This window comes from Aegilops tauschii, chromosome 5, assembly GCF_002575655.3.
Source record: "Aegilops tauschii subsp. strangulata cultivar AL8/78 chromosome 5, Aet v6.0, whole genome shotgun sequence".
In the NCBI taxonomy this organism is placed as follows: domain Eukaryota; kingdom Viridiplantae; phylum Streptophyta; class Magnoliopsida; order Poales; family Poaceae; genus Aegilops; species Aegilops tauschii.
In genome coordinates this window covers 501296037-501309928 of record NC_053039.3, presented here as the reverse complement: position 1 = coordinate 501309928, position 13892 = coordinate 501296037, and the positions used below count along the sequence as shown (strand labels likewise).

Below are 13892 nucleotides of genomic sequence, written 5' to 3'. Positions count from 1 at the left end.
AAATAGTTCGTCATGTATTTAAAAATGTTTATTCTTTATTTCAAAATGTTCATCGTGTTCTAGAAATTATTCACTTTGTGTTATAATGATGTTGATCGTGTACAAAAAATGTTCATTGTGTATTAACAAATGTTAATCGTGTATTTTAAAGAACATTCTTTGTGTATTAAATTTTTTAATAATGTATTTTTGTAAATATTTTGCATTTAAAAATGTTTACCATATATAAGAGAATGTTCATCATGTATAAAAGAATGTTCACCATCCATTTAAAGAATAGTTCATCGTGTATTTCAATAAAGATTGATTGCATATTTGCAAATGTTTGCCGTGTATTAAAAAATTTCATCATGTTTTAGAAAATATTCAGCGTGTATTTTAATAATGTTGATAGTGTACAAAAAAATGTTCACTGTGTATTCACAAATGTCAACCATGTATTTTAAATTTTGTTACCATGTATTTGAAATGGTAATCATGCATTTTTCAAAAAGTTGACCCAGTAATTCTTTTTACCATGTAGTTTACAAAAATGTCCATCTTGCATTGGAAAAATGTTCATCCTTTACTTTACATTTGAACAAATCGCTCATCGTATATTTTAGAAGTGTTCATCAAGTAGTACAAAAATGTTTGTCTTGCATTAAAATATGTCAGCCATGTATAAAAAAACTATTCATCATGTTTTTTCAAATAGGTTCATAGTTTATTAAAAATATGCTTGCCCTACATAAAAAATGCTCACCTTGTATTTCAGAATATTTTTCTTGCACACAACATTCAGCCGATCATGCTCCAATTTTTCCTTTTTTTTGAGGGGATGCTCCAATTTTTCCTAGACCAGAACCGGAGACACGACGGCCCATGAGCCACCCAAGATGCCAGGCCGAAACACCCAAGCCCAACGAAACCGACCCCAAAGCCCAAATCCCGACCCGTCCTCTTCTCTCCCCGCCGCGGCCCCGGTCCCCCTTCGCCCTAGAAACTCCTGTGGCGACAGGCGAGCGAGCAGAGAGAGATGAGCGCCCCTACTCCTCCAGTCCCGCCTCCCCTCCCAGCCTCTCAATCTGCCGGCGGGGAATTTAGGATTCCAGCGAGCACGGGCGCATCTGTGATCCTTTGGCGCGCGGCTGCGACGGAAATGGACTCGCCGGGTGTCCATGGCGGATGGCGGCGGCGACAGCGCGGGAGACCTATCCGGCCTGCCTGCAGAGCCACGACACTATGAGAGCGACTCGGTAAGGTTTGCCCCCCTCCCCTACTCCTACTGCGAGTGCGCTTGTTCACGTCGTGCTTTGGTGTTGCCGCCGTTGCGTGGGAGTGATTCTGGTCTCATGGTCGTTTGATGTGGGAGAGGCGAGAGATTACTGCCGTTACTAGAGTCCCTCAGGATGTTTGCTTCTAGGTACAATACTAGCTGCTTGGATTATCGGGAGATTTCCATATTCTGAAGTCGATGCCGTAGCTGTAATGCCAAACTATGGTAATTTTCCTGCCGGCCACGGCTGCAGTGTATATGGTCCTCTGCAGATTAATTGAATAATAATAATATTAATGTGTTTGAGATGTGAATTGGAAACTGTATGTCTTGTGGGTATCTATCTATTCGGTGGTTACTTGGGAGAGAAAAATTAGAGACCTTTGCTTGAGAATAGAGATGATTTTCAAGCTGTTGCTGTTCGCTGGTTTGATTTTGTTGAGATTGTTTCAAGAGAACATCTCGAAACTTTGTTGATTCTGAAGGTGAATAAGGAATATATGAAAGCTATTTTCCTGTTTTTGTCATCTCCGAAAGGGTCATTAATGCTTTGCCCGTTAAGTTATGAAATGTTAGTCGAAAGTAGCGGCAAATTCCATATCCTTCAAGAAAAATGAACATATCATTAGATTCAAAAAGCAAACTTTCTTCTGACTTTAGTTGTAACGGCCCCATACTGGTCTTATTAATATTGTTGTAATGGCTCTTCGACCACTTGAGCCATGCCATGGCGACAATTACTCCACATCCACAACTCTGGCCTACATGCCCATAGTGTCTTCTACGTGCAGGTGCGCCACTGACTACAAGCCCAGTTCGAGCTTGCTTCTATAATGAATAATTGAATACACTGCATCTCTCTGTTTTCTGTCACTCTCGCGCCCCTGATTGGCGATGGAATGATCGGTGTCACAGGCAACTTTATGATTTAGGCTGTTTTTTATTAGTTTTACAAGTTTCGTGTGCCTATTCAAATCGCGTTGCTCTGTTATGCTCTTGATTAACTTATAGAGTGTTTGATCATATTCTACGGTGATAATTCAGGAGGATTTGGAAGGAGAGATGGATCCAAGCACTCTACGCAATGATGGGATGATTGCTCTTTCAACATATTCTATTAGCGAGGATGGCAAGTGAAAGTGGGAGCAACTGGATCACTATTCCTATCATGCATTGTAGACATGATGCATTGGACATATGTCTGACAAATTGTCCTTGGTAAGTAGTTGCTATGCTACTTGCTATTGCACCTTAGTAAAATAGTTTTTTTTGTCCAAACAGTACTGCCCAGTTGCTTGCATGTTAGTTCTTTTATTGAAATCCTACATGTGGAAGCTCTCACTTATAGTTGGGCACATGATCGGGAAGGTTTTTTTTATGGCCGATCTTGGTAGGTCTACAAACCTATAGCTATCCTTGAACATATCTTATGGTTAAATTCGAGAGAAGAAACTTGATTGTTTTGATGTCCATGTAAAATACCAGGAAACAAAAGATACAAGTTAATATATTTGGGGTGTATGCTCCAGAAAATTCTCAGTGTAACACAGATGGCATCTTCATAGGGGATGCACATGTGTGAATAGCCTTGAACTGCTATGCTGGAATATTTACTTAATTATCCAAAAATGTGATCTGTGGAAGTTTCCAGATCCCAATCATGCTACACATCATGGGGCAGTATTGTAATGTCAAAGTGAAAAGTTTTGTGCATGGTTAATATATTCAGTGCCTTACTGCCAATAAGATTTAATGCAAACCTTACTTTATTATGCATAATGGATCTGCTTCACTAGAAAGTACTGGAATTGTATTTATTTATTTACTACATGTTGCAACACAGGGGCTCTTTTGCTAGTATATCTAAAAAGTGGAAGCGAAAAGAAAGCAGAAAAATGTATGATGGCTACAACCAACTAGTGATCATTTTTTTTTCAGAATTCAAACTGGCGATCATATTTTTTCCTTTTTGAGAACTAACTAGCGATCAGATAGGTATACTAACCAGTGACTAGACCTCCACCAAAAAAACCACCGATCAAACCATATTGGGCCGTTGGTCCTCTGGTTGCTACTGCTCTAATCTGGTTGGTTACGTTGCTCTGCTGGGTTTAGGATTTCTAACTGAGCCATCGAGCCAGTTGCCGTTATTCTAATCATATATAGTAGGTATATAACATGATTACTAGCAATTCTCTTCCGATGTAGGTGATATGTGTTCATCTGTAGCCCATGTGTGTGTGTTGTGCTCACGTGAGCCGGAAATTATCAAGTGTATGTGTGTTGCAAATGTGTTCCACACATTAAGCAGATCAGGTTGATGTGTACAGGGGTTTAGTTCTTATATGAACAGGAGCCATTAAGGAATTCTTCTTGGACGAGTTTCAGTTTTTTATGTTATGCAACTGATAGAATATGTATAGCTCATGTTCATGTTAATTCCCATCCCACTTAAAAGTCTGAAACACTTCACACTCAACGACCCGGCAGCACACCCGAATATGTATCTAGTTTCCCGTCACACACATGGGGCAGTGTTGTTCGTTTGGGGATGTAGTTTCACCACTTAATTTGTTCCATGTCTGCCTCCTTCATGAAATTACGACTGTATATATGTGCTCTGTGTACCATCCATGATATGCACTTGCATCCTCAACTCATGTTTGTCTTGTTTTATTTCCAAGGATGCCTTCCTACTCCTGCTATTTTTAATGTTGTGTGGCCTTGTTTTCAGGATGAGGAAATTCCAATTATCTTGCTGTGGTGTGCTGCTCTCTTTTGGCACTCATTTTATATCATTACAACTGTTCAAACAACATGGAGGGTCGGTAAGGACGTCGTGGATGTTGTAAGTTTGCTTGTCCTTGTATGCCTTGCTTTCCCATTTAGTATGTATATCACTTTATTCAATTAAGAAAGGCATTTTAGACCCTCACGATAAGAAGTCGTCTCAAGAAGAGTGGCGTCAGAATAACCATAGCGGTCAATAGGCGGAAGCGGGCGAGCGCAAAAGCCATAGTAGGTTGAGCTGGAGGCGGTGCATTGCCAACAGAAGGTGGCATGGTAGTCGAGGGAGATGGTGCATTAGAAGAATCTACAACACGCGGACCACCAATGTGGTAAAGAAGAGGGGAAGGGGGGAGGGGGGAGGTGTATCGCTGGAGAAGCCTTAGGGGACAAGCGAGGTGAGGCAGCCTCAGGTAACGAATGAGGTGGGGAAGTCGTAGGTGACGACAACATGGGGTTTACTATAATAGTATGGAAGATACGGTGGGATGGGTGGACGAGGACAAAACATGATTGATAGGTGTATCGGGAAAAGTAAGGAAAGAAATATCCTCAATAGGAGGATGGACGTGGATAGGAAGGATGAAACTCATCAAAAGTCACATCCCGAGAAATGCGCATCCGCCGAGCGATTTGATCCCAACACTGATGTGCTCATCACTTCAACCGTAGGGGGGCACATTCAATAGATTGAGGAGTCTATTTGGTGTGTTGGGTGGGGTAGGGGGGCAAGAAGAACATAGCAAACGTAACGAAACAAACGAAGTGCTGAACAATCACGAGAACGACCAAAAAGACGCTTGAGAGAAATTACACCCCACAGATGGCTGAATCTTGATGAGATAGGTGGAAGTAGAGCAGCGTCAACCCATAAGTAACATGGAAGAGAGCCGACGATCATCAACGCATGAACCGCCTCAAGAAGGTGACGATGCTTGCGCTCATCAACACCATTCTGAGCATGAGCACGTGGACAAGAGAACTGAGCAAGTGTGCCATACTCAGCAAAGAATCCACGCAGCAAATGAGAGATATACTAACGAGCAGAATCTGCCCGGAAGACATGGGCAGGAGTGGAAAACTTAGTATGAACCATGGTGGCAAATTTCTTTGGGCCAGTGCTTTTGCCAACTTTTTTGGGCTTCCAGAATAAGCTGCCCCTTCCCAGCTTATTATAGAAACCCAACCAAATTATTTTTTAGAAGCCTATAGAAACTCAACCAAATTTATTTTGTTGGTTTCTAGAATAAGCTAGGTAGGGCGCAGCTTATTCCAGCTATTTCTAGAAGCCACCAAAAGAACTGTGTGTCAAGAGAAATGATCTATGGATAATATAGTAGTGATGGCCTCCTTTCGAAAGGACGTTGAGACACCGTCTCGCTATGAGGATAGAGTAATTGAACTTGTTTACCAAGCCGACAAACCTGATAGTCTAAAAACACAATGCTAAAGAATTAAAGATGGATCCAAGAAGACCATGTCGAACTAGGGATGAGGGACGAGAGCCACACAAGTGACCGAGACGATGATGCCATAAAGAGTCGGTAGTTAAGGTAAAAGGGGTGAAGAGATTGATGGCGGTGGCAGAGGGAAGGTGAAGCCTGTCAAGCTCCTGGAGGCCCTAGGAGTTACAATGCCGAGGGCAAGCACCAAGTAGAGCACCTGTGTGACGATCCTAATCCAAACAAGAGTCAAAGTCAAGAATGACTACAACTAGAGTCGACAATCTGATCACTTGAAATGAGCTACATGGCAAGTCAGGAAACTTGAGCACAAGGAGCATGAAAAGAAAAGGTGCTAAGATTGTCTCGACGATCGATTGGGAGGGAAGTACCATCAGCAGTAAGAACATGAATAGGAGAATCTAGAGGTTTGAATGGAGGACAAACTAGAAGAATCATGAGTCATATGAAAAGACGCTACACTATCAAGGATCCATGGAAAATTTAGCTGACTGACTTTGTAAAAAGTGGTCTCAATATTGAAAGAATCAACAACAAAACTGTTGATGGAGAACTAAAAGAAGCATCTAGCAGACACTGAAGTCTCGTAATCCCCAGCGTAGTCAGGGGTTCAACGGAAGCAGTAGGTAGGTGTCGAAGTCGTGCAATCTCTTGCGCGGTGAAGGACACCGTTGAAGTGGCCGACGTTGAATCACCGGAAGAGAAGTGTCCACCACCACCCGTGTAAGCCGCTAGAGGAGGCGGTGTAGCACGACAAGCACCAAGCGCTAAGGGAAGGCGCATGTGCGATGTAGTCGATGGAGTGATGTGCACCAAAGCTACTGATGAAAGCCGCGAGGGGAGTCTGTGTAGAGCAACCATCACCGTCAACATAGGTCACGAGAGGCGACACTATGGAGCCACCACCACAGCCTGCGGAAGGCACCGGGTGGGAGCAACATCATATGTGGAGGAGCATCAAGAGGTTAACCATGTCCAATGAAGTCAACACACATGTTTTTTGTTCCTTTACTCTTCTACAAAACTAGGTTTGCTTACAAAAAAAGGGAGCAAAAGAGCAAGGAAGAGCAGCGAATAGGGCACATGAGGTAGGGGCAAAGCTAGTCAGCGGGCTATCGGGTCTGAGGTCTAGTGGCGAAGTCTGTCGTTGAGGTCCTGCGTGTAGCAAGAGGGAGCCGATACCGTGACCTGCAACAAAGGACGTCTCGACGATTGTGGTTTGCACCAACTAGTTTGAGTTTGCGACAATGCGTGGCCTCTTGTAGTGGCAGGGCGCCGGTGAGGCGCTGACCTTCTGTACATGGCGATGAGGCGCGACCTCCTGAAGATGTAGGATAGATAGCCTATGGTGCGAGCACGACGGAGGTGGAGGGGCGAGCCTGATGGAGGCGGAGGTACGGAGATCGGAAGGGCATGATGGGAGGGGGGACGGGTGGGGATTTATTGGGGCGTGAGAGGCCTGGACAAGGAAGGGGAGTGATCCTGATCTGGAGGCAGCGAAGCGATGACGATAGTCGTTGGGATAGACACCGACGCGGGTCGGGGAGGTGTGGTTGCACATGAGCTTAGCCTGAGAAAAATTGATCAAAAACTTGGGATCGATTTGGAGAGGAACACGAGTTGTGTGTGAGGAAGAAAACCTAGGCTCTAATACCATGTTAGGAATATGCAACTTGTATTCACAGGCGGACATAGACTATAGAAGTACATGTGTGCTGCAATATGCAGAAAGCCCCTTGTTTAATGGGGAAAATACAAAGGGTACACAACTATAATATATTACTCCAACATGTTGAACACTGGCATTGTGTTCCTTCCAAATGGTCTAGAATGCAAGCAACACTGCTGACTCGAGTTCGTAGTGCACCGAAGGTGGCATTGTCTCCCGACAGCTAATCCACCAGTTGGAAAGGGAAATGCCGCCCCCTGGGGGCATTGGTGATGTTGAAGAGGCGAATACCAATTCTAGATTGTTGTCGAGAAGGAGCAGCTGGTGAACAGGTGTTGAGAAGTCTTTGGGGCACTGAAGCAGATGGTGTAGGCAACGTGGATGTCCATACTGTGGCGATGACGACGGTAAGTAGACCATAAACGGTACTCCAGATATGTGCCAACCACATGGCTGCAACCGCAATCCGAAGCCGAGCTTCATCATGGTGTCGTTGTCTCTATAGGTTGTCGATCGTTGATGACCCAAGCGTTGTGTTCCTTCTAGATTGTGAGCCCATGAAGAACACACGATACACGAAGTACTTGGATGATGTATGTTTGCTTCCAAAGCGGGTGATCTTCCTCCTCCTTGAGTACCAAGATTGATTGGAGAGCCCACGTGCGAGGCTCGTTGGGCGGTGCTGATTAAGGTTAAGGCTCCCTTCAGTCGTCCTGCTTTTTACACCGCCATGCAGGTGGCTTGGGCAATGCAAAGGACGTTTAATTCATACCACTTCTTATTACACTTTTACGACGGAGTTCAAGTGTTTTTGGGATTGGAATCACAACCATGCATAGGGGTCCTTGGCTCTTTAGGCACCATGCTATGGTAATTGAGGAGTATACTGGAATATGTCACCCTTATAACTCCGCACGTGTTTGGGCTCAGATCATGGGTCGATCGGACTTGCTGCATAACAGAGTAGTGGCTAAAGCAATGGCTTCCAAGACAAGAGAAGTGTTAGATGTGGAGCTTGGGCTAAATGGCGTTGAATATGAAAGTTTGTTTGAGTGTACGTCAAGATCAAATTGGAGAAGCCCCCTTTGAGGTTCTTAGGGAATGTTGAGCTAGGTAAACTGCCCAATTGTTCCGTGTGCTATATGAGAAGATGTCGCATTTTTGCGCAAATTACGATAAGATTGGCAATGTTACAGAACAATGCGGGGATGGGGTTCATGATCCAAAGAAGTTTCAGTTTAGCGATTCTATGATGGTTCCAACCTAGAAATGAGTTCATTGCTCAACCTCGTGGTAGCACTTGTGGAAGAGGCAGTAGAGGCCAAGGTGGTCATGGAGGGTAAGTTGGGCATGACTCGACCGATGTATAAGGAGAAAGATTATTTTCACCCTACGAATGGAAATACCAGTACATGCAATGTCAATGCAAACAATGTGAATGCAAACGGAGTGATTGCAGGCAACCGTGCGCCGGCCAAGGACCCTCCCTTGGCGCCAGGTGGAAGGAAAGTGTCAGGTCTTATAAAATACCATGAGGGGAAAACTGGGGCGAGCAACTCGGCTCAGGGCACCTCTTTGCAAGTTCAAGCAAAGAAATGGTAGAGGATGGCGGGTGTGCCGTCCCAATAGTGTTTTCATCGCTTCCTTGTACCTCCCTTATACTCTTCGTTTCCCGCTAATCTGGCTTGTCGTCCTTGCCTTGTTTGCGGGTTGTGTGACACGTACTTGATTCAACATTCCACGTTCCCTTGTTGGGCGTCCCTGGCCTTGGCGACAGGTAGTGGCGTGCTCTTGGGCACTCTGCGTCCTTGCGTAAGACGGAGACGGTGCCGACTGCCCGTGCTCTTGCTCCATCGTTGGTGGTGCTTGAGCTAGCGGCTATGGCGACAACCTGCATGGGAGCACGGGATGTAGGAGCAGGGCAGCGCACAAAACAACTCGTAGACAGGAAAAGGATGCCCAATTTGACTAGCAGGCAGTGGAGAGTACACGGGAGGTGTGGGGGAAGGGGTGAAAAAGCTGTTGGGAGCGGACTGCCTCCGCCGTCAGCCACCTTGTTGGACCCAGAGCCGAGGGGCCAGGGGATGACGATAGGGGAAGCGAGGAAGAGGGAAGACATAAGAGGTTTCCGGGAGGAGAGAGGCATCATCCACCACCCTACGCGTGTGCGTCAACCGTGGCAGTGGGTAGATCCGGTGTCTACATGTGAATCTACTACTCGGGATGGCATGACGTGGCTGTTGTGGAGTGAGGTGCCACAACTATTGTGCTGAGTGGGTTTGTTTGGTTGTTGGGGTTGTCGGCAGTAGGGCATTTCTGCCGTGTGGCTCGCGTGCGAGTGAAATCATTGGAGCGGCAATACTGGATCTGGGGGAGTGTGTTCGGTGCAATTGCTGCATTTGCTGTGCTGTAGATGAGGCTATGATGCTTGTGTGGTTTTTGTGCTACTTTTCCTTGTAAATTGGCCTGCTTTGTTTGGTTGTCGATCCAATTTCCCTTACAAAATGAAGCACTAAAATCCTCAAGCTCATGGTGGATCAACAACATTGAGTTTGGAGAGATAGAAGTTGTGTGGTGCTCTAGTCCGGGCCTTTGTTAAGAAATCGGTCAACTATAAATCGGAAGCACATACTGAAGAGCAATAATTTGATCTTGCACACTAGAGCACATGAAGGGAGCATCAACACCAATATGCTTGGTGAGCTCATGCTTCAAAAGGCCGCACGCGATACTTGTAGCACTTATACTATCTGATAAGAGAGTAGTAGGTGTAGTGATTGAAGCACAAAATCCTCGAGCAACCGTCAAAGCCTGTCAAAATAGCCGTAGCTCGCAACTTAGCCTCTACACTCGAACAAGAAAGTGTAGTCTGTTTCTTCATCTTCCGGACAATGAGAAACCACCAAGAAAAATATTAAGCGGAAAGGGGTGACGAATTTGAGCGTGGGAAGAAGAGACAGTGAGAGAGTCTCATGAAGATCCAGGCAATGAGAAAACCACGAAAACATAGTAAGCAGAAAGGGATCAATGAACTTGAGCATGGGAAGAAGAGACGGCGAGAGTCCCATGAAGATATTGTAGAACACAGATGTGGTGACTATAGTGGATCAAAGTGGGAGTAGAGACAAACTGACTGGATGTGGTGACTATGAACGGGATATGAAATGTTGGATGAGTGATTTAAATAGACAAGACTCCCAACAAGATGACGGTTGGTGGGGCTAGGAGGGGAGGTTACCGGTACTGTCGATGAAGCTCTGAGGAGGTGGCGCATGACTTGGTGTTCAAAATGGTTCCCTCAGTCACAGACTTTAGACTAGGGCTTTTTACAGTTTGAATGTGGACGACCTAGAGGTCTACCATCTCTTGGAACGCTGCTGCTTCGAAGACTGACTTAAGAGCCCTGGAGTTGATCGTGCTGGAATTGGTCTTCGGGCTTTGTACTCGGTACAGTCGGTCGAAGATTGGATGCCAGGAGTGCCACTCACTCTCATTCTAGAAGGAAAAGTCATTTCGTCACGCGGTAGAAATCCCCATATTCACATGGGCTTCTATGACGAACCTCGGTGTTCATTCTCCATAAATTTGTGGTATCCTTCAATTCTGTTCCTCCCGGGCTAGCAAATCCGATGTCTAAGCGCCGGCGAAGCTGCCATCTTGATGAGGCTGGTAGCTGAACCTGCTTAGTTGCTTTGCCTGCTATTTGCCACCCGTTCTTCAACTTTCTCTGTGCCGCTCAACACCGGCGTGCCTCAATTCCCCCACAATTTTCACCTCCTTTTCCTTGCCGTTACCAAAGCCGGATGGATGAAGTGGCGCCAAGCTTCTGGCATTCTCTGTGACAAGAGGGTGCCACAAAAGCTAAAATTCAAGTTCTATAGGGCGGCGGTTCGATCCGCAATGTTGTATGGCGCTGAGTGTTGGCCGACTAAAAGGTGACATGTTCAACAGTTAGGTGTGGCGGAGATGCGTATGTTGAGATGGATGTGTGATCACAGGAGGAAGGATCGAGTCCGGAATGATGATATACAGGATAGAGTTGGGGTGGCACCAATTGAAGAGAAGCTTGTCCAACATCGTTTGTGAGGGTTGGGGCATATTCAGCGCAGGCCTCCGGAAGCTCCAGTGCATAGCGGACGGCTAGAGCGTGCGGAGAATGTCAAGAGAGGTCAGGGTAGATCGAATTTGACATGGGAGGAGTCCGTTAAGAGAGACCTGAAGGATTGGAGTATCACCAAAGAACTAGTTGGACAGGGGTGCGTGGAAGCTTGCTATCCATGTGTCAGAGCCATGAGTTGGTCGTGAGATCTTATGAGTTTCACCTCTAGCCTACCCCAACTTGTTTGGGACTAAAGGCTTTGTTTTTGTTGTTCCTTGCCGTTACCTCCATTTATTTTTGACCCTGCCCAAGATTACTGGTTTTATGTTAATCTCTCTCATCCCCGATTCTTCTTCTTGGCTTATGTATGCTCTCACTTTCCTCCCTCCCCTACAACTCCAGTTTTGAGATTTTGCTCAACAACTTCCTTCTGATCACTAATCTCTGGTTTTGGTCAGAATTTGTTGATTGTATGTGCCCTTTTGTTCTGCTGAGAATTGAATTTGTATGCTTGGTTTTATTGTGTTATGCAAGGTGCTTCTAACAAGTTAAATGGATGCACTGATATGTTGGTGCTTCCACAATATAGATTTAGACAATGTAAAAGTTATTCACATGTTCTTTCCAGCTGTATCTGCATAGGTAGCCATCTTGTAGAATTTGGGTATACATTCCACTCTTGTTCTTTTCTGAATATAATTCACATGTAGAAAACCAATATTGTCAGCTACGTGCCCTGAATAATCCCATATGCTCATTGGAGTAACTAAAGGAATCTGTTAACCGGTTCATGGTTTCTGTAGCAAGAAAGAAGACAAATCTTGATTTTTTTATGAAGGGGTGGAAGGTATATTTCTGTATTTAAGAGTTTACTTATTGATACAGTTTATCAATAGGATCTATTGACAGTCTCTTATGAGCGCCTTTGGTGGTAACTATTTATGGGTAATGAGCTATTTCTTGTGATGCAAGTACCATAACTTATTCCCATCGCAAGATATGTTTAAATGCGAATACTCCATACATGTTGAAGCTTTAAGCCTCTTGTTTGCCATGTTGTTTAGGTATCAAGAGCCTTTTCTTTTGAAGGTATTGGCTTTTATGGATTTTATGTATGCCTTCAAAAGAGGATTTTATGTATTTTCTTTATTCTGGATTTTATGTATGTCTGTTGTGATGCTAGATACAGATTGATTCAAAAGGCTTCAGCTGTGGATTTGTTGGTGTAGTTTATTTTAGCTGGGGTGACCAGTTGGTTTGCAGACAACGATGGTTTGGCCCTGTACCCTGCTTCTTTATATGAAGTGCTACTTTGCTTTTCTGATTTGTTAACTTGATTCTTCTAATTCAAGGATTCCGCTGATGGTTGAGCAAGTAGGTGGGAACGTCGCATGGTGTGTGCTGCACATTCCGGCAGTATTCAATTCTTCCTCGAAAGCCGCCGTCATCTCGGCTGTTTTCGAGGACGAGACGTCGAGGCCCAAAGCTGCTGCCGCCGTTGTTGCCCTGGTGGCGACATTCATCCAGCGCCGATGCGTGATAAACTGTCCAGAACCTCACTAGACGCTGAAATGGATTAGATAAATCTGTTGCTTCCATCCAGAATAGTTACTTTGTGTGGACTGCGTCTGGGCCTTTTGGTCAAATGCCGGCAGTATAGTTATCCTGTCACACTGTATGGAAGAGCGCAGCTGGCAAAGGGAGAAGACCCAAGACAATACTGTAAGATTTGCAGTACTGTATGTTATTATGTTGTGTTCAGTGACACCGTGGAGTAACACAACGCAACTGTATCGTTTTCTATTTCTACTTCTGGAAATCTCACATTGATCTGTAAGAATAATAGCATGAATTAGTACTATTTTGGGACGTGCTTGCTACAATGTCGCAACTGAGCGAGGCCGCATGCCAAAGGTATGGGCCGAGTAGGAGTGTAGGACATGCCACTGTTTCCTCTGTAGCAACTGTTGCTTACCCCCTGCTTTTCTGTTCCTGTGTGATCAATCTGTCCAGTGACATTTCTGGAGTAAAACCATGCAAATGCAGCGGGATCTTGTTGTAAATTTGTTTAAAGGTTAGCTGCAATGCCTGAACTTACAGTGTCAGTCTTTTCTTTGGCGGATAACAGTGTCCTTCATGGGCTTGTATGCATTTGATTACCTTGGTTTTTTATTGTTTGATTACGTTGACTCTGCATAGCCGAGTACATGAAGTTCTTTGAATACAGTTGGGCCGGCCGGACAGAGTATAGTAGGCCTTTTTTTTGAACTTTATTAGGTAGAGTCAGCCTTGCTAGCATATAAAAAATGGTCTTCCATCTCAACGGGCAACCATGGCATCGAGAAGAAACACAAAGAAATAGGGTTTTTATTTTTGAGTCTAAACACCCATGAGATGCCTTTGTGTCATGCCGCAGGGATCACATTAGTTCTCTCATTTTCAAAGTATATACAGAATGGCTAGAAACATATTTCCTCCACCACCACTTTTTCCAGATCTCAACGCAGTCTTTTGTCAATGGATGGACGTGATAACTCGTGTACCGCTTGTGCAGGTACAAATGCATTTCCCAAGAATGTTTGTGTTTTTTTTTTCAAAAGTGTTTTAGTAATTTAT

General features: G+C 44.7%; 1 long non-coding RNA gene across 1 annotated transcript; it reads left to right on the top strand.

Moving 5' to 3' along the window:
- Nucleotides 1-2284: 2284 nt before the first annotated feature.
- LOC109781380 (uncharacterized) lies at nucleotides 2285-13339 on the top strand. The gene is made up of 3 exons (XR_002237267.4): nucleotides 2285-2476; nucleotides 3993-12548; nucleotides 12629-13339. It is a non-coding gene; the product is annotated as an uncharacterized lncRNA (long non-coding RNA).
- Nucleotides 13340-13892: the final 553 nt, after the last annotated feature.